The 24802-nt window shown below is 40.2% G+C and overlaps 1 protein-coding gene and 1 pseudogene across 4 annotated transcripts in view; one reads left to right on the top strand and one right to left on the bottom strand.

Moving 5' to 3' along the window:
- LOC149219893 (glutamate receptor 3.3-like) overlaps positions 1-24802 on the top strand; it is a 134700-nt gene that overhangs the window by 65179 nt on the left and 44719 nt on the right. The gene's annotated exons all lie outside the window — the stretch shown is intronic.
- Positions 14991-16479, bottom strand: LOC149219894 (uncharacterized; annotated as a pseudogene).

Genomic DNA, 24802 nt, shown 5'->3' with positions numbered 1-24802 from the left:
AAAACACTTCATTTCATTAATAGAAAAATATTGAACTATGCTTACAAATAGAATGGAAATAAGATAGCTCGGGCGATGGTAGCTTATCTATGAGAAGAGATGTGGCCACTACATGCCTCTAAACTGAGTTACAACCAAAACCCTAACCCGAGGAGATGTAACACCAAAATTTTATGTCCCTGTTGGGGTTAGTTGGGCAACCAACTTCCCAGGGTTGTAACTTGGTCATTTTATCTTCATTTGACGCGTATGATACCTCATTGGAAAGATCTATCTAAGGAGTATAATGGTCGATGTGATTTCCTTTGAAATCACCAAGAAATTTTGCCAAAAAAAGTCGTTTAGGGCCTCAAAACGGCTTCGAAAGTTCAAGACCCAAAAAAATGTCAAAAATAGTAAACTGTGCTACAATTAAGGAAACTGAAAAACTGAAAGAAACAATGGTGAGGGTCCAAGTGGAATAGGTTGTTGGCCACCAATATCCACTTGGATCAAGTGTGATGTAGTAGCATATCAAAATCATGATTTGAGGGTTGACCCTCAAATACTCATCAATAACACTCTGTTGTCCCCAATATCCAATTGGTGCACCATAAAGGGGTCTCCTAGGTCACCAACTATGAGAAAATATCCATCTCTACACCAATGTTGAGGGCTATCTAGGTGTTGTTATCCCTCCCAAGTCTCTAAAGGTGCGACCACCCTCATCTAGGCCTGAACTATGTGCCATCCCTCATATGGTTCTAAGGTCGACTTAGGGGCATGCTAGGTCCAGGTGTATCATCTTAAAGAACCGTCAAATGTTGTGAAAAGTGGAAGAACACCCTTAGTTTAGGAGGTGCCTAGGGTCATATGTGATGTGCTATTGCTACTCGGAAACCCAAGGCTATCAACACTTCACTTATGGGTGCCAATATACTCATCTAATGGCCTAGGTACCTGCGGGTAAGGTGCCTAGGTCATGGACTGTTGAACCACATTACAATCACAACATAAAGTTTAGTGAAATCAACTAGTCATTAGGGACAATAATCATTATTGCAACTAAGTGAACTAAGCTTGAATGTAATGGGCTACTTAATGCTTCAAATAAGGATTCCATTTAAAATTTAGGGCCTTGATCTCGCAACGATGTCTCCTCCCTAGGTAAGAGTGGTTGAAGGACAACCCTATTAAGTGTTTCTATCCCCTAAGGGGAAGTGACATTTACTTAGTCCACCCTTCAATTGATGTGTGTTAGTGAATAATAATGATGGTACAAAGGGGAGAAGACTCCATGGCCAAGTGCAATGGTAAAATAGACTAGCATGATGGGGGTGCACATCTTGAGTGTAAAAATTTGAGGAGGGAGCAATTGTGGATGCACGATTTAGCAACTCGGCCTGTGTTTTTCCACCCATCTTGTGTGCATTTTACTTTTTCTTGATTTTTATTTGTATTACTACTTGTATCTTAAAGGGTTAGAGATTTCTTTGATTAATATTGTAGTTGTATTACCCCTTAAGGATGAGTCATTGCGTTGCCTCTCAGGGTTGGGACATGCATGGGTTCCTTTTACGATGTAATGGAACAACATGTGCTTAGGATCCAGGTGATGTCCATAATGAGTGAGGTAGCTCTCATGATAGGATTTTTCCCACATGCTAATTTGTGTGCCTTAACTATCTTTTGCATATATTCCTTTTTTTTTTGTCCATGACATGCTCTTTCTTTTCTCTTATATGCATCAAACTACCAGGGAAAAGTTTAGGCCCTACCTAGGTATGAGGACGTATGGATACCAAATCCTAGAGAACCAATGCTCAGTTGAACATGAAGAATGGATTGAGATAAGGGCTTGTAATGTATGATGGAAAGTGTTAATTATGGAATAGGGATAGATGGAACTATATTATCTCCATCATTCCTTCCCAAATAGTGCCCCTCCTATACCCATTAGGCCATTAGGGGAGGTTCCAATAAACTGGGATTGAAGATTAACCCCCCATTTAAGGTGAAAGAACAGGAACACTTTCAAAACCCCTCTTTCTTCCATGTCACCCAATAATTCATATCAAATTCCCAAATACAAACAAGCATAAGCCCATGATTGCAAAATGAATAAAGTATCTTTTGATCAGAAGCCCACCTTCATCCATGTGCTCTTGTCATATGGGTGAGAGGCATATGGATGATGTATGGGGGTAGAGATATAATGGCACATCATCAACTAGTGGTTGTCAGGGGCTACATGGTTGGCCAGATGGATGTGAAGAATAGGATACATTTTTTCTCCTATAGTGTTACCCATTTTCATGGGTAGCATGTCTGGATCCAACTCGGGGACATGAAATCACCATAGGGCACTTGATCCATATGATCAAACATGGAGTTCATGTGAACTCTAACAATCCCTGGGCTCAAAGATTTGTAACTTGCACATTGCAATAAACTTGTTTAGGAGCATATAAACTAGGTGTAGGGTATCACCCATGTTTTATATGAAGATATAAATTTGTACAAAGAATAAAATCTATTCTAAATACAATATAATCTACATGAAACATGGTATGAATGATATTAGAATTCTCACACAATATGTCGATGCAACTAAACTATAATGCAATGCTAGCATTTAATTCATGACTCAAGTATAGTCATATATCCAATGCAACCAACATATTATTAGATCAACATAATACCTGTTTCCCCTATGATTAATCAAGAGATAGATCAAGAAAGCATTACAATCATTCATATGGAATTCACATGTTGAATCACTAGGGTGGGCGGTGGGAAAATAAGGTGACCATGTATCATGAGAAGGGGCTATAGATGAAGAGGAAAAGGAGAAAGCAAGCTCGCACTAGCGAATCCTTTCTTGCAGCTTGAACATGGAGTAATCAATGATCAAGACTTGGAATTTTCACTCAAGAGCTATCTCAGTCATGAAAATTTCATTGATGTCCTCAGGGACAAGCTGAGAGTGATATGATGAGGGTGAAGGTTGATAAACAAGATCTTAACAATTAGGATACTCATCACAACAATCACATTCCAAAGGGTCAACCAATATTAATTCATCATGTTCAAAATTCATGTGACTTGAATATGGCTAAGGGACAAAAAGAAGAAGATATAAGGAGGGCCCATATACATCAATGATCATATTTTCCTGATCATATGGAGCATAAGGAGAGACAAGGTCCTTGTTATCATCATGATCAATATCATAAATCGAATCCTTGTGAAAATGATTTCTATTGATACCTTGCTCCCCTTCTCTTATGTGCAGAAAATCAGAAATGTCAACTCTCGAGGGATTAATGGTATGACCCTTTTCAAGGTCCTCAGGAAGTACATCATGAAACATAATATCCCTGAAGTGGGTGGGGATTGCCTCAACTTTTCCTTCCAAAGAACCATCTTGATCATGATCCCCACTATGCTCCTTTTCAAGATCATCTTCAAGATCATTTTTAATGTGTTCATCTTGATGATGTAGAAAAGATTCTTCCTCATGTTATTATTCTTTGGGATGGAAATGATCTTGCTCAACTTACTCAACATAATTGAAGAGGTTATCGTCTTGGAAAGCAACAATCAAATCTCAAAGAACAACTTCAAGATGACACATCAATACCCAAGGGTTGAGAAATTCTTCAATGAATGCCTTAATCGAAGGGATGCTTTTAGGTTTACAAGAACATCTAATCCAATATCTTTAATAATCCCCAAAGGAGTTAATGAAGGACCTCATGAGAGCATCCTCATGAATCATGTTGATCTCTAAAGTATACATGATCAATTGTCAATATGATTTATAGGTGAAGAAGGGTCACCATTGAATTTTGGAACATTTGTCATAGAATTTGTATCCCAATGATTTTGATATCCAAGAATATCCTTGACATCCAAAGTAGGGAACATCTCATGCGGATCCCAAGGATCCATTGTCTTGGGTTTTGCACAATAATTAAATGAGGAGTCACTAGGGTGAATTCAAAAATTCCTTGAAATATGAACGTTTCACTGTACAAGCATTGAAATTTTGAAGCTAAATGTTGGGTAGCGGATCCCTCGCATAATGGTTTTGGGGCTTAAAGCCCACAATTTTGGGTACTAGTATTGTAAAGGCTCCATCAAGTGTGTAGAGCATGAATTGTAATGATTCAAGTCAAAGGGTAGTCCGCCCTAAAATATTGTAATTTAATCTAGAATGTGTCGGCCTACCCATGGTCTGCGAACCATGGGAATGTATAAATAGAGTGAGGCTCTAAGTGTAGAAACTAGCTTTTCTGATGTTTAAAGGTATGGGTTTCTGAATGAGATATTTTCTCTAAGTTTGTAAGTCCGAGTCGAGGGTCGTAGTAGTAGAATAGGCTCTGCAGCTATGTGTGCAGAGGCCTGGTAGAGTCCACAGATGTGTGCGCAGGGTGGAATTGGATTGTATTGGAACAAAAGATTAATAAAGATAAGTGTTTCTGAAATATTGTGCATCTGCTCGTAGATCTGTGTGGTTATTCTTCTGTTATGGTTTTATGCATCTCTTTAAGGTTTATGTTTGCGCGCACTAGTTACGAATATTGAATGATTGCTAAAAACTACTGAATTAAGTCAGATCTATAATAAAACATACTAAGGGTAAGGGATCTAGACAGTGCCTCTTCGCGTTCGGTACAAGGGTTATGCGAAGGTTGGATAGCTGTGCGAAACAGTACAAGTGTGAAAGATCGATCCGTGAACTCTCTAGACCTCATCAAGACATCCCTAGGGTGTCGAAACCTAGTTCCAGCACCCTCCCATACTACCTTAGGTGAGACCTTAGTTCGTGCTCTGCGGACTGTTACCAAAAGGGCCAATAGTTTTGGGATTTGTGTGGCTAAAACACTTCTGAACTTGGGTCAAGCCCCAATAAGCCAACAAATGGTTCCGTTGGTGGGACCGGGATTTTCCTAAGGGATGTCTGATGTCGGAGCACTAGAAACCTATGAAGAAGGAAATTGAAGGGTGATTACATTAATGATTGGAACGACATGAAGCAGAAAGGTCTACAAAGGTATCAAAGGGCTAGGAAGCAGTCCTTTAATTTCACCTCCGCGAGCAAGCAAGGAAGAGCGCGCTCGGGTGTCTCCAAGGAGTGCGGTTAGTTTGATCAGGCAACGCATTCCGCAGTTACCATCTCCACTTACGCCACCACTCGCTTCAACTCCTTCACCTCCATTTTCACCCCACCAAACCAGCAGATCAGTATGGCAAGCGCGATTAAGCTACTTGTATTTAGAGGAGTAGGAAATGAGGACCCAGATTAGTTTTGGTTCGTGGTAAGAGCAGTGTGGGAAGCACAAGGGGTTACAGATGATAACATTAAGAAGGCTACCTTGGTAAGCGCGCTGTAGGATCACGTGTTGACGTGGTATATCAAGCACTCGAAGGATCACCCAAATGCAGGAATAGCGGAGATTCAGATTGCGTTGAATAGAGAATTTAGCTGGCCGAAATCAGAGACGTAGTCAATCATCGGATTTAAGGAGATCGCAATGCTTCCAGGAGAGACCCCCTGGGATCTAGATCAGAGACTGAAGAGTATGATCTGCGAGGCTAATATGATGCTAACGGATGCACAACACCGTGCGTGGTTTGTGGCGTCCTTGACACCACACCTGAGAACAACGCTGTCACAGCAGAAGCTCTCGACTTGGGCAGAAGCATTAGAAATGGCGATGAGGTTGCATGAAACGCCGATATAGGATCTGGGATTGGGATTCCAATAGGTCCACACGCAACTACAAAACCTATGCTTGGAGATGTAGAGTTTGAACCAGGATAGGGTGCCTTGGCTAGAAGTGCGCAAAGAAGTGTGGTGTATAAAATGTAAAGGTTAGAGCCATGATAAGGATCACTACCCAGTATTCACGAACTATTTGGAGGGAGGGGGACTAATGCCTTTGAGACCAGAGGAACAGGTGGGCCCAAGTGTGGCATTCACGTTTTGGTGCACAATCTATTAGGTGGGAGGAAAGCACACGCCGGATAACTGTCACCTATTGCAGAAGTACACACAGACTCCGCAACAGCTATTTTGTAATTTCTGTAGATCAGTGGGCCACGATGAGTGAAATTGTTGAAGTTATGAATTGTTGATGGATCAAACACCTACATACAGGATGCAAATCGAGGCGTGAGGTCAGGACCCAGCCACAGTAATAGCACGCGGTGGATTTCAAGGGCGAGGTCGAGGACGAGGAGGAATGGGACCCGGATGAGGGTGCAGATAGTTAATCTGCTATAATTGCGGAGGACCCAGGCACTACGTGCGTGACTGTATGAACCCGACCAGAACGTGTTGTCCATATTGTTATCAGTTTGATCATGAAGAGAAAAATGTCCAACGTTGATTGCACAGATGCGCGAGAAAGGGGTACTACAACCTATTCAACTCAGAATATACAAATGATGAGGTCTGAACCGCGTGAAGAAGATGCCAACGTGAACATGGTGCTTATAAGCGGCGCAACCACAGGGGAAGATAAGGGAAAGAAACTTGAGGATGATACATGGGTTTGCAAGGCTCCTATGAAGGAACCTGAGTTTGACTTGGATCACGCAAGGGAAACGTTTATGGAAGCTAAGAAGAGCTTCAAGGAGGCCTCTACTTCAGGTAGTAAGGATCAACTAGAACCGGGAATGGATCCTTCTATGCTTACTACCTTTTTAGAGACATGCATGAAGCTGCTATGAGACAATAAGGCAGTTAAAGCACTATAAGAGCTGATCACTAGGAGCGCAGGGTCAGGGGAACCATACGTAGTTCTAAAGATGGGGAAGAATGCTTTGCACACTGGAAGGGAAATGCGGTTGACGGTGCAAATTGGCACATATGAGATGGATCAAGTAATCCTAGACCTGGTTTCGGATGCGAACGTGTTACCAAAGCAGACATGGGAACACATGGGCAAGCCCACAGTACAATGGCCTCCTATTCAATTACGGATGGCAAACCAACAAAAGATCGTGCCCATGGGAAGATTGCAAGGGGTAACAGTGGATATCGAAGGTGCGAGCACACAGATGGACTTTGAGGTAATAGAGATTTTGGATGACAGTAACCCTTACCCCGCATTGTTAGGGATAGATTGGGCCATGGATATGAATGGAGTCATCAACTTGAAGAAGCGGAAAATGACTTTCAAGAAAAATTCCCTACGCGTAGTAGTTCCATTAGATCTAGCCGAAGGAGCGCGCTACATTGAACCTGTGCGCGAGGATGACAGCAACGATGAGCTGGATTGCATTTACCAGATAACGGTGCAAGACCAGGATCGGGTGAACCCGACTGAAGATGGGAGAATCTCATGGGAGCGTGACAGTTCCTATACTTTAGATTCAAATGAAGAAATAGAATGCTGGCAGAATTGGTTGCATGAAGTAACAACGCTGAATTGCAACCTGATGATTTGATCACTACGACGCGTGACAACTGAAGCAAGGGAAATGCCAACAGATGAGGGGGTAACAAAAATGGATGAATCCTTAGACAAAGTTGAAAGTACCATACCAGAATGGCCGTAGTGTGGTTCGCTCGAATGGGTGTTGCGCATGACACCCGCATGATGGGGGCATATACATCAGAAGAATATTGGAAATTGGCGCAAAGGTAGAAGACAGATGCACTTACAATTTGAAAGACCCCAACTAAGGTGGATTGGTGGAGAACAACAGAACAAATTGTAATCATGCCTTTGCCGATGGGTACAGATGTATACAGAATGGACTGTTCCGGCGCGTAGTAGTATTACAATCGCAGGCCCAAACAGGACGCATTGGCGGAAGAAAAGGATTGCACTACTAGGTGTGAGGGGGGAAGCGTTCGCCAAGGTACGCGAAGTCACGAATAAGGGTCAGTGGATACAATGTAAAAAATGGGACCTGCACGTCCCACTGGTCAGATGGGCATATACGGCACTATGCAAGAACCTAGCTACGAAGTCGAGTCCGAGGCTGTAGAAGGGTACAAGAACTAAGGTCCCTGAAGCACCTCCGCAGGAGGCTGTGGATGTAGTAATGTCAGTAAAGAGAACAACATACGAAGTCCAGACTGAAGAACTCATAAGACCGTGCGAAGAGGAGTATGAAGGGATTCAGGAAGCCATTCGGCAAGGGAATGCGCAACTTCGTGAATTGGAAAGAAACAGGGTACTACTCAGAATGGAGAATATGATGCTGGACGCAGAAATTAAACAGCTAGAAAAGGAATTAAAAGAGGAATTTCTGAATGAAAAACCTGGAGAGTTGCAGCCAAATACGTGCAAACCTAAGGATGAATTGGAGGAGTATGACTGCAAGGTAATTGGTTGAATACCGTGGTTGAGGCCGCGCCTCACTCTCGAGGGAAATCAGGAGAGTGCGCCACATCCAGCAGCGTGCATAATAGTGACAATAGAGACCGTGTTGCGGGTTGTTCGCCAAGAAGCAATAACAGTGCACCAAGGGGGTGCGACCACCTGACTAGCCGAAGAGGAGACAGTCTCAGTGCTCCAGACAGTTGAAAGAGAGTGCGGGACTATAAAACAGTATGTCAGGGAGCTGCACGACAACAGGGGTGCACGTAGGGTCGGAACGTCCCAAGGGTCGCGGTCGCACATAAGGCGCTACACTACTGTGTGGATAAACAAGGAAGTGACCATTGGTGCCACTGCTCATGACAAGATTGTCAATTTATGACAACGAGGAGCGGACAACGAGCAATTAAGACACAGAGTCAGAACTGGATTTGAAACGATCTACCGCCAGTATCGCATTAATGAGCCAGAAAAGGAGGGAACGGTCGAATTTGAATATCAATAGGCCTATAAATCACAGCTGGTCATCCACCAAACCAACTATGGCATCTTGAGACTTAAGTTATTGCACTATTCGATAGATATGGGCCTGTCCAACTTCGATGCTTTCAGAGTAAGCCTAGTGGTTGTGACATTGCCAAAAGAGACATAGGACCTTCGGGATAGCGTAAGGTTGACAGCCAAGGCCACAGTGCCGAGCCCAACGCTAGCGGTGGGAGATGTACCGCAAATTCCCAGACAGATAGCAGGACTGGTCTGGATGTCGCCGCGAAACCTGTGGTCTGGTAAGTGATCTATGAAAGATAAGGGAAAGATGGTGAATCTTGGGATAAAAGACAGAATTTTGTTGAAAAGTGCGTCCCTGGGCCGCGTGCCCACGACGAAACTTGAAGATTGGGACCTCACGGACAACAACATCTCTCTTGCAAAAATGCAACACAAGCTTCAACAGACATTGAGTATACTGGACCAGAGATCACAAGCTTGCTGCTCTTGCACAAAAAGTTCACGCCTTTGACATCTCAGCTAGAGCTAAAATCCTATGAGGGGTCGCTTTGTGTTAACCGAGCAGAGCAGAATGAGCATCATCAGTTAAGCGAATTAGTAGGGGAAATGGAGCAGGAGCTTGAAGAAGCATTGCAGGAGGCAAGGATGGAGCAACAGATCGTAGTGTGTCACTCACAGGGATGGTGGAATGCAAAGTGGAAGCGCGTCTTGCCGCACCGACGAGTGACTCAGGACAAGTCACGATGATTGTGTTGGGGGCCTGTTGGGTAGCGGATCCCCTGTGTAATGGTTTTGGGGCTTAAAGCCCACAATTTTGGGTACTGGTATTGTAAAGGCTCCGTCAAGTGTGTAGAGTGCAAATTGTAATGAGTCAAGTCAAAGGGTAGTCCACCCTAAAATATTGTAATTTAATCTAGAATGTGTCGGCCTACCCATGGTCTGCGAACCATGGGAATGTATAAATAGAGTGAGGCTCTAAGTGTAGAAAGTAGCTTTTCTGATGTTGAAAGGTATGGGTTTCTGAATGAGATATTTGCTCTAAGTTTGTAAGTCCGAGTCGAGGGTCGTAGTAGTAGAATAGGCTCTGCAGCTGTGTGCACAGAGGCATGGTAGAGTCCGCAACTGTGTGCGCGGACCCTTGCAGCTGAGTGCGCAGGGTGGAATTGGATTGTACTAGAACAAAAGATTAATAAAGATAAGTGTTTCTAAAATATTGTGCATCCACTCGTAGATCTGTGTGGTTATTCTTCTGTTATGTTTTATGCATCTCTTTAAGGTTTATGCTTGCATGCACTAGTTACGAATATTGAATGATTGCTAAAAACTACTGAATTAAGTTAGATCTATAATAAAACATACTAAGGGTAAGGGATCTAGATAGTGCCTCTTCATGTTCGGTAGAAGGGTTATGCGAAGGTCAGATAGCTGCGCAAAAAAATACAAATGTGAAAGATCGATCCGCGAACTCTCCAGCCCTCATCAAGACATCCCTAGGGTGCAGAAACCTGGTTCCAGCACCCTCCCATACTACCTCGGGTGAGACCTCAGTCTGCGCTCCACGGACTGTTGCCGAAAGGGCTGGTAGTTTCGGGATTTGTTTGGCTAAAACACTTTTGAACCTGGGTCAGGCCCCAATAAGCCAACACTAAATGAAGAACCAAGTCTTTATTCTTTCAATGCAGTTGGCAAAAAAGGATCCATCTTATCATTAGAGATTTTTTCCCCTTCAAAGGAATGAAGCTTAATATTCAGATTGCAGGGAGGTAGACTCACTTCCTCCCTAGAAAAAATGCCAAAAATGTTGCCACAAAATCTAGTAAGCCTTGTGGAGGTGTACCTTACAAGGAAATCACTAGACCAAGTGAGAACATTAAGGTAGTAGCCCATTGTAATGACTACTACTACCCCCTACTCTTTATGGATTTTCACAAATGGGAGGAGTCCTAGTAGATAGGTCACCTAAGAGATGTTCTTTGCTTAAAGGTATAATGTGACCTAAAATATTCTAAGGGAGGACTCAAATTAAGGACAAGGCTCAAGTTCTGAAGAAGAGGCAATGCGCTTCCCTTAAAAAATCCAAAATAAGGCATGCTAGACTTAGGGTTTGAGTAATAATGTGGAAAAAGGAATTCCCCAAGGTCAAGGTTAAAAGACAAACTTTCCAATAATGAGTATTAGCAAGGAAAATGCACATGAAACCTTCAACAATCCCTCAAGATGAAGCTTTACCCAAACTAGGTTTTTATCCTAGGGAAAATAACTAGGGAAAGAGAAATTATGGATGAAAATGGAAAGAATGGCCACCAAGAGGAATGATTTTGGGGAAACCACTACAACCCTGAATGTTGAAACTTTACAAGATCAAAAGTTCCCTTTCCTAGCTAATTCACACTAAGACCTAATTAGGTCACTTGGCCTTAAGAGGGCCGAATTACAGAAAGAGAGAGAGAAACTTAATTTTTGGATAAAATATGACTTGATCACCAAAAAAACATGGCTAGCACCTAGTCTTAGGGTTGATGGAGTCTATGGATTCTTAAGAATGGCTAAAACTTGCAAATGAGTAAGGATTTATTTATTCCCTAGCAACAAAATGATAACTATTGCCTTTGTGAGGGATTAAAATTCACTTCAGATAGATAACGTAAGATTCACCGTGGGGATTTTCATTCACATATCATACAATGAGTAAAGCATGTGACAATGAGACTTAGATTTCATACAATTGATATTCACTGAATTAGGGCGTAATAGAAAAACCCTATATCATCGATTTATTGAATACATTAGACATACAATTAGAAATTTTCAATAATAAAGCACTTACAATACAATATGCATGTACAATCCAATCATTTATCAAAGGAAACTTCTCCAAAGACAAGAATATAGCTCCAACACTTAAAAATCTTCATAGATCACATATCTCCAAAGGTACAAGAAGGTTGAAATCCTCCAAGAGAGGTTGAATTGTCATAAGTGATGATGATGAAAATGAAAAGTCCTCTCCTCTATTTATATGAGGAGGGTGACTTGTAATTTAGTCTAAAATCCCCTACTAACAAGTAAAATAACAATGAGACCCTTAGGTTACAAGCCAACCCAACTAGCTTTGACATACATGCAAATAAAATATTGAATGTGTGAGTCTTAAGGCCTCTAGCGATGACATAATTCATAAACTGAGCTCCAAATTCCAAGCATTGATGCTATAAGGTGCCAAGTGTGATGTAGTAACATCTAAAAATGATGATCTAATGGTTGACCCTCAAATCCTATTGAATTTTCTACAATATACATAGTAGAAATTATACACAAAAAAATATTAATAGTAATGCAATGAGAAAAATAAGATTATAAAGAGGAAGCCATGCACAATAGAGACAACGAATTTTCCTTGGGAAACCCAAACTTTGGAGAAAACCCATCAACTCTTCTTCTAGGACAAATTTTATTCCACAAGGTTTACAATTCCAAAATTGTCTAGAAATCTATGCCAAAAATCCAATTCCAAACATAAGTCAAATTTTCCTTCATTTTCTCCCACGTGCAACTCCTATAGAACATATATGTGTAATACAAAGTTAGTAAAATGAAGATGTCACACTATGTGCGTGTGTGTGTATAAAAGTAGAATGGGTGTTTTTACCCCAAGGGACGGTCCCTTCATGAGCTAGACTGACTTGTCTATTTTGAGCCTACATGAAACCCAATAAACAATTGAATTTTTATTTTTATTTCATAAATATTCTAGGCCGATTTAATAGACCTCTTGGCATGCAATAATTCCTCTCGATGCTACACAAAAATCAACACTCCCTCTTAGTGAGGGACGTATTCTCCTTGGTTGCAACATATTTCCCCTTAGCTGAAATTTCTCCTCCATAAGAGAAGTTCATGAGTTTTCTATGTTGATGTATGTCTATAAATCACTCCATCCTAGAGTAGGAAATGTGAGTATATAGGGTATTTTTACCTATGGCCAAAGTTCTTTGTGTCTCCTCAGGTAAATGTATCAATATCCTTTGGTCAAATTATTTTATGACCTAGCCATGTCCTCCTCGAAACCCTGTCCTTATAACTTCTCAGTAGAGAATCTGCCCTTGGAACACTCACCCTCACCCTAAATATTTTATGGCTTCTTAGGTGAATTACATCTATCTCCTCTAGTCAAAGTCCTTTATGACCTAGCCAAGTCCTTCTATATTTTGAGGAGAAGAGCTGTCCAATCCTTTAATTTTCTTGGGCCATTCACCTCTGGTCAAGTTCCTTTATGAACTAATGAATCCCCTCTAGCTTCTCAGGTGAATGTATTCGTCTCCCCTGGTCAAAGTCCCTTATGTCCTAGCCAAATCCCTTTATGGCTTCAGGAGATGTTCTTCCCTAGTCCTACAAATACGTCAACACTCCCTCTCAATTAGGGAGTCATTCTGCGTCACACCGTGCTTGTCTCCGAAGTATACAAACTTCACTCTAGATAGAGGGTTGGTGAGAATTTCTACAATTTTCTCATATATGTATTTGTACTAGATCTCGACTACTCCTCTCTATACCATGTCTCATATGAAGTGACATTTGATCTCCACCTGATCAAATAGCCCTGCAGGTAATTCTCAAAGTCACACTTCTTCTTTACTTGTGACATTGGTTATGATATACTAAGTGTGTCACAATTCTACTTCCTACTAAGCTAGGATAGCCAATCCCTAGCTAAAGAAAAACCCTCGAGGTGCTTTTTCTGTCCTCAACACAACCTAATTAATCTAAATACATATATATTTGTAGCCTTACTCCACCACCTAAGACATATCTCAGAACATATCCAACTATACCATGCAAGTACCTCATCACATTCTTTGTTGCAACCTATTGTACATGCTTCAAATCAATCATAAACTAACTCAGAGTGCTCACTGCAAACCAAATATCTAGCCCAATGTTAACTAGGTACATCAAGGATCCAATAAACATCATGTGCATTATGAGATTCACCAAATCTAAATCTCCAATCCCAAGAAATAATTTATCTTTTCATAATCCTTCATTTCAATCTCCAAGGCCAACTCCCTTTAACATTGAAGCATGCCTTTCTATGGTAGTCCTAGCTTCTCCCTCTATCACGGAAGAAAATCTTCCTCCCACTACTACTCCCTTTGTGACATAAGAAAGTCCTTATGTAGCCTCCCTCTATCATGTAAGAAAATTCTTCTGTTATCTAACATGGTCTCCTCAAATAATGCATATTCTCCTAGGGACCTTTTATCTCTGAGCATCTTGACAATCTCAACCCATGACCTCCTTTAGGAAAGTTTCTCTTTCCATTTTTCTTGACTATTTCCTCTCTTGGTATTGGAAGCTCTTATGTTCATCTAGCATGGTCCTAGATGTCTGTACATTTTCTCCCTATTGAACACCAATCACTCTTGCTGAGGATACGCTGGAGCCTCTGGGCCATATAAGAACCTGACCATTTGGCGACTGGAGCAAAAATTTCATTATAGTCTACTCCCTCTTTCCTGGAGCCACAACACTCACTTGTATGTTTCCATATACTGTGTGAATTATCACCTTGGAAACCTCCACAATGTACCTATTCCTCCTTTTTGCAAACTCCAGTTAGGAGATATTGGAAGAAAAATTATAACCAATAAAAATGATACAAGGACAAGAGGCTAACCAAAAATAAAAATAATGATAATAATCAAGGCAAAAAAAGCTATGATTGGAAGTATTTATCTCTTGATTAAAGAAGAAATTGTTGAGGGTTGTAGGTTACTATCAACTCCATCTTGAGCCTTGCCTCCTTATAAAGTTTTCATACATTGAAACATACTCACAAGTTGAATACTATGATCTCTGTTCAACTTTTCTATCAGGTGTAAAGAGCCTTCATTATTAGTCATCACTTCCTCAATACTTCCACCATGGTACAAGGCCTCTACCATGATCAGAATGGTCCATTTCCTCAAAAATATGTATGGACATGTTCCTAAACCACTGTTGTAAGTTTTCATCCTTAATCTTCTTTCACAAAATTTTAGATCCAGAGAAGATATCAGAGAGGTTGCTACATGCACTCTGCAACATGAGTCCATAACTGTTGACAATGAGATTTAATTTTCTATCAGGTGTAAAGAGCCTTCATTATTAGTCATCACTTCCTCAATACTTCCACCATGGTACAAGGCCTCTACCATGATCAGAATGGTCCATTTGATCAAAAGTATGTATGGACATGTTCCTAAACCACTGTTGTAAGTTTTCATCCTTAATCTTATTTCACAAAATTTTAGATCCAGAGAAGATATTAGAGAGTTGCTACATGCACTCTGCAACATGAGTCCAGAACTGTTGACAATGAGATTTCTTGTATTCCAAATTTCATTTTATACCTATTTTAACTCAAACTCTAGCTTTGGAGTTTCTAAGAACAATGACAACAACTCAGCTTCACCCACGTTGTGACTATTTCCCACAACAATGATAGAGTCTCATTTTTTTTATTCATTGTAGATCAATGTAGTAAAAGACAACAAAGAGTCACATTATAGTTCCTCATACAAGAAAAAATATATTGAGTATTATTCATAATATAATCTTGGCTTAAAACATTGTCTGAAAAAAGACTCCTCAAATCCATTTACAAATTCTTAACCTTGAAGTAGTGTTTGTCAAAAAGGTCACAAATTGTTGTTGATGCAAGAGTAGAGGACAATGCAACCTTGTATATTTCCCATGAAAAAGATAGATCCCCAACGAATTCCATGAAGATTGGAAGGATCCAATTATCTTTTAAATATCTCTCCCCCTCATCACATATCCACTAATAAGAAGTTCCAGAGAATAACACAATAGTATAAATACACAACTAGTTTGTGATGTCAATGTAGTTCTCCACTGATCAGGGTTTTGATAATGGTGAACTTAATTGTACAAGTCATTTGTGAACAAGTGGCTAATCAATACAACCACAATTAGTTTGCATATAGGGAATCTTTCAAACAAGTCTTTTGGTTTTTGAATTAAAATCATAGTTGGCACCACTGATGATGGGGAATCTTAATGAAAAGGAACAAAAGTGGTCGCGGATGATAAAGGTGAGGTGGGTATAGGATAAAATGTATGGCATAATGCACATAACCGATCAATATTTGAAACTTCTAAAAAATGCTTAGTACGAAAAAATGCAACTAGTAGTCGCTCCCTCACACCACCATTCAAACAGTGATCCATCAAGAGTAACATAACTTCGAGAAGAACTAAGGGTTCAACTAACAGTTGTCGCCCATCCTCATTCTCCATGACACTCTCTATGGTACTTTGCACATACACTCCTTCCTGAAAATAATCAAGATAGTGTACTACATCTTTTGATAATATCGAACAATACCATCAAATAGAAGGAAGAACCTCAAATCAGAGTTCACTTCAATTAGCTACTCAAAAACCTTTGGATATTTGTAATATTGAGATCAAAGAGAATGGGAGCATAGAAGCAGTTTGTGAAAGCAGGGGGAACATGACCGAATAATCTAACCAACTCTACAATTAGTGCTTGAGCTCTGCTCACCAGCTTTAACGATTGTAAATTTGATTTTTTTGTGTCCCCTTCTAAGCTGTAGTCGAAATCAAAATCATCTGGACACCCCATCTCAGACAATTTTCTACTACAGGCCTACGACCCTAGACCCTCAAGCTTGTGGCCCTACGACCATCGGCCCTTCGGCATGTGGCCTTCTATTCTTGTAACCTCAAAAATAATTCTCCCCAGGCTCCTTACGTGTGGTCTTTTTTCTATTAGACCTTGACCTCCTTCCTGAGTTCTCAAACCTCTCCTAGTAGACAAAACCTTTTCTAGAATTTGGCTAGCACAAAACTTCTCACAGAGCTAATTCAACCTACTTGGATGCTATTCAAATTTGTCAAGGCATATAGATTTTCCCAAACTTGGATCTTATCCATGTTGAATTTTCTATAAGATACATAGTAGAAACCAATTTTATGATCTAATGATTAATAGCTAATGATCTTTAAATAATTTATCTTTATACCATTGATATCATTGAGCAATTATACACAGAAAATTGGCAGTAATGAAACGAGAACAATAAGATCATAAAGAGACAACCACACACAATCGAGACAACAATTTTTTCGTATGAAATCAATACTTGGGAGAAAACCCAACAAATCTTCTTCTAGGAGAAATTTTCTTCAACAAGGTTTACAATTCCAAAATTATCTAGAAATTTGTGCCAAAAATCCAAGCCCAAACTTAAGTTAATTCATCCTCTATCTGCTCCCACGTGTGGCTACTATATAAGATATTTGTGTATTGGTCAAATGAAGATGTTACATTATGTGTGTGTGTGTATAATTAGAGAAATTTTGAGGTAAAAAATGGACCTAAAAAAAATGCGCAAAAAAAAATCAACTTTCTGGATTCAAGCTTCTGTGATCCATAATGAATTAAACAAAATCTTTTGGTATAAATCACATAAGAGAAATTTTTCGCTGACATGTTTCGGACCAGCAACTGTGGTTCATCATTAAGACCAAATGAAGAGGTAGACCATGGCAAAGGCTTAAATAGAGAGCAATGTAGAGACATAATTTCAAGTAACGACTATATTTGAACAATAATATTTAAATTATGATATTAATTTATTAATATATTAAAAATCAACTTTATAAGAACCAATAGGATTTAATATGATGATGTCAACCATAGGAATAAGTTGAAAATGCGAGTTGAAAAAGTAGTTTTTTCTTGATGAGGTAATCTAATATTATTAATCTTACTTTATTATTTCCACTATTATTTTATAATATTCCTTGGGAAGCCCATTTTAGAACTCAAAATTTCTCTAATGTGTGTGTGTGTGTATAAGTCGAATGGGTGTTTTTACCCCAAGGGACACGCCTCTACTTGAGCTCGGCTGACTTGTCCATTTTAAGCTTACACAAAGCCTAATAAAAAATGAAATTTTATTTTTATTTTCATAAATATTTTAGGCCAACTTAGGAGGCATCTTGGCATGCAGGAATACCTCCTGATGCTACTCAAAAACAAAAAAATCCTCATCAAAAGCTCTCTTTGGTCCCCAAAATCTAGCTAGGGCATCACAAAGGGGTCTCCTAGGTCTCCAATTGTGAAAACGTATCCATCTCTACACCAACGTTGAGGGCTTTCTAGGTGGTACTAACCCTTCAAAGTCTTTGAAGGTGAGGCCATCATCATTTGGAAATTGAATCAGATGCCATCCCTCATATGGTGTTAAGGTTAGCTTGGGGCCATTCTGGGTCTAGGTGTATCATCCTAAAGAACCATCAAATGTTTTGCAAATTTGCAGAACATCCTTGGTGTAGGAGGTGCCTAGGATCATATGTGATGTGTAATTTCTACTCGGAAAACCGAGGCTATCAATGATTCACCTATGGGTGTCAATATACTTCTCTAATGGCCTAGGTACTTGTGGGTAAGGTGCCCAGATCATGGAATGTTGAACCACCCGACAATCACAACATAAAGTATAGTGAAATCAACCAGTTATTAGGGACAATAATCATTATTGCATCTAAGTGAACCAAGCTTGAATGTAATGAGCTACTTAACACTTCAAATGAGGATTCCCTTTAAAAGTTAGGGCTTTGAGCTCCTAACGGTGTCTCCTCCCTATGTAAGAGTGGCTGAAGGACAACCCTATTAGGTGTTTCTAACCCCTAAGGGGAAGTAACATTTCCTTAATCCACCATTCAATTGATAGGTGTTAGTGAATAATAATGATGGTATGGAGGGGAGAAGACTTAATGGCCAAGTTCCATGGTCAAAGGGACTAGCATTATGGTGATCCACATCCTTATTGTATATATGTGAGAAGGGAGAAATCCTTTATGTATGAGTTACCAACTCAGCCATTGTTTTTCCACCCCTCTTGTGTACCTTTTACTTTTTCTTGATTTTTCTTTGTATTAATGTTTGTAACTCAAAGGGTTAGAGCTTGCTTTGATTGATATTGAAGTTGTATTACCCCTTAAGGATGAGTCATTTCATTGCTCATCAGGGATGAAACATTCAATAATTAATTTTATGATGTAATGGAGCAACATGTGCTCAGGAACCAGGTGATGGCCATAATTAGTAAGGTAAAGCTCATGCTAAGCTTTTAATCATGTGCTAATTTGTATGTCATGTCCATATTTTGCATTTTGATATTCCTTTTTTGTTCTTTGTTCTGTGGCCATGATATGCTATTTCTTTTCTTTTCTCTGCATCAAACCCCCAAGGAAATGTTCCAAGTTCTACCCAGGTATAGGGATGTATGGGTTCCAAATCCTAGAGAACCAATGGTTAGTTGAACCAAATAACAGATGTGAGATAAGGGCTCGTAACATATAATGGAAAGTGCAAGTATGGAATAGAGAAGATGTAACTATGTTATCCCAATCATGTCTTCCCGAGTAGAGACCCCCCCATACCCATTGGGCCATTAGGGTAGTTCCCACTGGACTATGATAGAATATTAGAACCTTGTTTAAGGTGAGGGAACAAGATCACAGTCAAAACCCCTCTTTCTTCTAGGTCATGCCATAATCCATATCAAATTCCTAAATACAAACAAGGAGAAAACTTTGATTGCAAAATGAATAAAGTTCCCTTTGATCAGAGGCCCACCTTCATCCATGTGCTCTTTCAAAATGGGCGAGAGGAATATGGACGTGCAAGTGGCAGAGATATATTGGCATATCATCGGCTAGTGGTGGTTTTCAAGGCATGCATGGCTAACAGTTGGATGTGAAGAACAGGAGAAAAGTTTTCTCCTATAGGCTTACCCATTTTGGTTGGTAACAAGACCAAAGGAAAAAATTGGAAGCTGAGAAACATGAAGGGTTGGAGACACTTCATATAGCCTTATCAAAGTCTTTTATGACTTAATCAGGAGAAAAGTTAGAAAATTAGAAGAACATATAGCACAAATCAAGGAAGCCAACATTAATGAGTTGAAGGTCTTGGAAGAAAGTCATAGAAAATATGTTAGCATGAAGATTGAGCAAGCCCATAAGAATGAAATCAACCTCCAGGTACTGAAGGCTCAAACGATTAGAGATAATAATGACTTCCAAAAAGTACAATTTCTTTTATGGAAAAATTGCAACAGTTTCAAGACTGCTTCATACAATTGAATAAGTAACCCATGAGATTGATGACTCAATTACAAGCCTATGTAAGATCCAACAGAGCTTTCGATTAGATTATTGAATGGAAAAAGAAGCACGTGAATGATTTGTATTCATTTCCATGGTTAAGAAAAGAGAAAAAAGGGAAGGACCAATCTCTTATTAACGTGTGGAGATCATAACATGAAGAAAGAAAAATAACATTGACAAGAGCCATTGAAATAACTAGAAGAATGTGGAATGTTACCACCAAAATGATAGAAGAATGGGAACTCAGAAGATTGGAGGTATTATCCCGATTTTCCTCTACCATACCATTACTTAACGAAATATCTAAAGTCTGAGTTGTGACAGTCTCCGAGATCAAACAAATCCAAAGGGTAAATGAAGAATCCATTGAAAAGTTCAACATCATTCCAACTAGAGAGGAAACACAAATTTGTTGTTATACTGTGAGGATGAATACAAACATGTAGATACTAGAAGATCAAGTGTTGAAGGGAAGAAAATAGCTACAAAAGATGGAAGATCCTAGTATTTCTAAAATCCTAAAAATTCACACAGCCTAGAACATGCACCTAAAACAAGGGATTTTAGAGAAGTTTTAATGTTTCCATTGCGCTTAATGCATCACTAACTGAAGGCCCTTTTTATATTTGTTTAGAAAAATATAAAAATAGAAACATCCTCCAAAGAAAAGAGGAAGGGATAGGGGAGAAGGTTATAACATTGAATGCCTCTATTGAAGGCCCCATATGCAATATTATGTAATGAAGGACTTGTTTTGTTGATGAATATAATTCACTTGTCTAGGAGATATATGTGTTATTCATGTATGGTAAATTGTTGATGTTGTATTGTATAAAGTCTTGCATATTAACATAGACATAGATATATGAAAATATCAAGGCTCATTTAAAAATTTAATTGATCAGCAATGATGTTATTTTTATTTTCTGTGGTTGTAGATTAGATCAATATTTTGGCAAATCAACAATCATCTTACACTCTACTTATATTCAAGCGAATAATTTTGTTAATACTTGTCTATTCTATTCGTTCTAATAATAAATCTTCCAAATCCTCAATGAATCCTTATTAAAATTTAATCAAATAACTAAAACACCACTAACAATAGATAGAGTATACAACTCAAAAAATTATTCCTTACCCTTAAAGTCGCAACCAGGCCCACATATCGATTGAAGGTTACTATCTCAAACAAAAGTTAGTCTAATTGGGACTTGCGATCAGATTCATCCCTTCATTAATGACGATTACAACTATAGTCATATTTTAGTCATAAACATAATGTAAGGTGGATTTATGAATTGGGAAATAAAATATGAAAGTGTGTGTGATGCGATGCTCTTGGATGTTTGCCATGTTTTGTTGGGAAGACCATGAAAATAGGACAGGAAAGTCATCCATGATGGTAGGAAAAATACATACACTATTGAGAAAGATGGCCAAAAACATACTTTGTTTCCTTTCCAAATGAAGAAGCCGAAAATGAATTTAGTCCAAGTGTATTACTGATGAGTGGGAAAGAATTGTTACAAAAAGTAAAAAAAGAGGAGGTACATTTTGCTCTAATTGGGAAGTCTCAAGTAATATTTACAAGCACTAATTTAAATGATTTTCCTGAAGAATTAGAAGCATGATGGATGAGTTTGCTAACATAATTGTTGATGAGTTACCAAACATTTTTCCTCAAAGTTAGAAGCATCAACCATCACATAGACTTGGTCCCAGGATCTAGTCTTCCAAACAAGATAGCCTATAGAATGAATCCATAAGAAAATGAGGAGGTAAAGATGTAGGTTTAGGAGTTGTTAGATAAATGCTTTATCAAAGAAAGATTAAGTCCTTATGTCATACCAACAATTCTTAGTCCAAAGAAGGATGGTGGATGTACATCGATTCCAAAGCCATAAACAAGATTACAATTAGGTATAGATTTCCACTTCCATGTATTGATGACTTGATTGATTGTTTGAGTGGTGATAGATATTTCTCTAAAATTGAAAAGACTGGGTACCACCAAATTCAAATTAGAGAAGGGGAAGTGATCTAGGTGGATATTGGTGGCCACCCTCCTATTTCACCTAGTCCTCTAGTTGGTTTCATCAGTTTCCTTGATTATAGCAACATTTAATATTTTTAGCATTTTTTCGGGTCCTGAACTTCCGGAGTTGTTTTGACCCCCTAAACGATAATTTTTTGAGGTCCGTAGTAGGACTATAATCGTAGGCTTGGGCCTGTCGCAAATCCTGTAGCACTCGGAGATATCTTTCCAATGAGGTATTGTACACGCCAAATAGAGAGCATATGGCCAAGTTATGACCCCGAGAAATTGGCTATCCAACTAACCCTAATGGGGCCCACAAAATCTTGGTGTTCCATCTCTTGGGGTTAGGGTTTTGGTTTTTTAAGGTTTCCCTTTGTTTTTAAATAATACAAATTCCCTTGAGCCTCATTGTTACATAGCTCAGAGGCATGTAGTTTCCACATCTCTTCTCAAAGATAAGCTATTGTTGGCTGCGTGGGGCCTGACCTAGGTTCAACGTTAGTTAGCCAAACAAATACCTACACTACTGGCCCTTTTGGCATCAGCCGCAGAGCGCAGACCGAAGTCTCACCCAAAGCAATGTGACACGCGGGTTTGCAGCTCCTGCATACCTGTCTAGATAGCCCCCAATACTAGTTGTTGCTGTTGCTCAAACTGTTGTAAAGCCTCTGCGCTGACATCTCACACTATGTCTCCAATTTCATGCAAGTCGCCCTCTGTGAGCATGATTGGGTCTAATGATGTCTTAGTGGCATTGGATTTATTCCTAGACCCTTTGTTCTCCTGCTCCCTTGGATGCTTGATGCAGGCAGACGTCGCCTGTGGGTCCGCGCCGTGCTGCTCTGCCTGCTTGTCCGTCTCTTCTTTTGTCTTGGGTGAAGGTGACCTCGTGCCTTTGTCAGAGCCCAGCTTTGTTTCACATGTTTTCTTCTCCACCTGCTGAGTGGCATCACGCTCCACCTGGGCCTAGTTAGTGGCCTCCTTCTTTCTCTTTTTGGCCAGCTGCGTAATCTTGAGCTTAGCCTCCTCCTTCTTGCACTGCGCAGCGAACTCGCTCCCTCCCATCGCCAAGTCTGCTATAGTGCGCCATTCTACTGGCCAACGATCAAGTAATGGATCAGTGGTGTCATCTGTTGCTAGGTAAGGCAAATCATAGCATGTTTGCACAAGGTCCTTCCACGCCCAGATGGACACATGGCGAAAATCTGCTTTAAACTCTGTGTAGCCCTGCATATTGGCAAGCACCGTAGGCAACAACCATGGTTTGCGATTGATGGCCATGCGGATGTTCATCTCCATCAAGATCCAGAAGATATTGTTATCCTTGATGCGCTGCACATCCTTGGTTGCCCACAGCGAAGTGTACTTCGTTGCTTCTGGTAGGTTTGATGCGACTGAAGGGAATTGACTATCCTCTGGCAACTCCCATGCCACCAAAAAAATCAACAGCAAGAGCCACATGTAGCGGAATGTCTTAATGAGCTCTTGTGCTTCGTGGCAGTTTGCAAGGAGCTCACCGTGGAGATAGTCTTCCCAATTGAACTGAACTCCTTTAGTGCACTGGGCTGGTAGCGTGATAATAACCGCCGACACCTCATTGACGTGACACTTCCTCATCACCTTCCCTACTAAAATCTGCGTAGCCACGTTTACAGCAGGGTCAATGATGCTTGATATGGCATATCCACATGGCTTCTTCACTAGCTTAAACTTCTCCTTCATGGCCTTTGCAAGGGCCTGCTCACCATCTTTTTCGCCAAATATCATGGCCGAATTTTCTCCTGTGTAGGGCAATCGTGTGATCCTATGGATCAATCTATCTATGATGGGTATTGTCTCCTTCAGCCACAAACACGCATCATGCACTAAGCATAGCAGTTGCTTGATGACCAAGACCATAATCAGGGTGCAGTTGTAGTGCGACACCCATAGCATGTTGAGCATAGCAACCTTGTCTACTCCTCTGAGCCACCTCCGTGGCTCAAATGTGGTCATTCCGGTGGTTGTATCAATAATGCGGCACATCTGTTGCTCAGTCGACAAGTGTGGGAACTTCTCATGGTCATCCAAGTCCCAGTCTTCGATTTTTAACAGAGGAACCCGCTCCAAGCATGATCCTTCAAAAAAAATCTCATTTAGCAGTAGAGGGGTTTGTAAGGGGACCTTGCTCTCGTCGATATCTTTCGGTACCTTGGCCTTGCCATTGTGTGGAGGAACGTACTTAGGAAACTGAGTGATAGGGTCAGCACCTTGGGCTTCAACTTCCTCCATGTCTATTCCCACATCTTCATCATCCATTGAGATGTCTTTGATTTCTTCCTCCTCCGGCTCCAGATTGATGGCTCTTCCCTTCTCCTATGCGATGGCCCTGTCCTTCGGTGGGTTTATTCTTGGCGATGCGCACATCGGTATTATAGGTTGCTTTCCCTTATTATCCTTTGTGCTCTCCTTGGTTGGAGTGGGATCTAGTCACGACGTCCTTGGTGATTTAGGGACTTCCGTTAATACTTCGGCAACCTCTGGAGCAGCTTCTTCTGCCTCCATAACAATTTCTGGCACTGACTCCTCTGCTATTTCTTCGGTATCTATAACTTTTGTGGGTGCCGAAATAATTCTTTCCAATAGTGCTTGCGACGTCTCTGGTAAGTTCGCAAACGCTGGACTCGCTATCAAAGCCTCGAAGAATTTTTGGTTCATGTGCACTTGAGAGTTCAACAACTCAATG

This window comes from Pinus tabuliformis, chromosome Q, assembly GCF_031772625.1.
Source record: "Pinus tabuliformis cultivar Carrire ecotype Pingquan chromosome Q, CPIR1, whole genome shotgun sequence".
In the NCBI taxonomy this organism is placed as follows: Eukaryota; Viridiplantae; Streptophyta; class Pinopsida; order Pinales; family Pinaceae; genus Pinus; species Pinus tabuliformis.
Note: the sequence above shows the minus strand (reverse complement) of the source record. Positions and strands in the feature narration are given on the sequence as shown.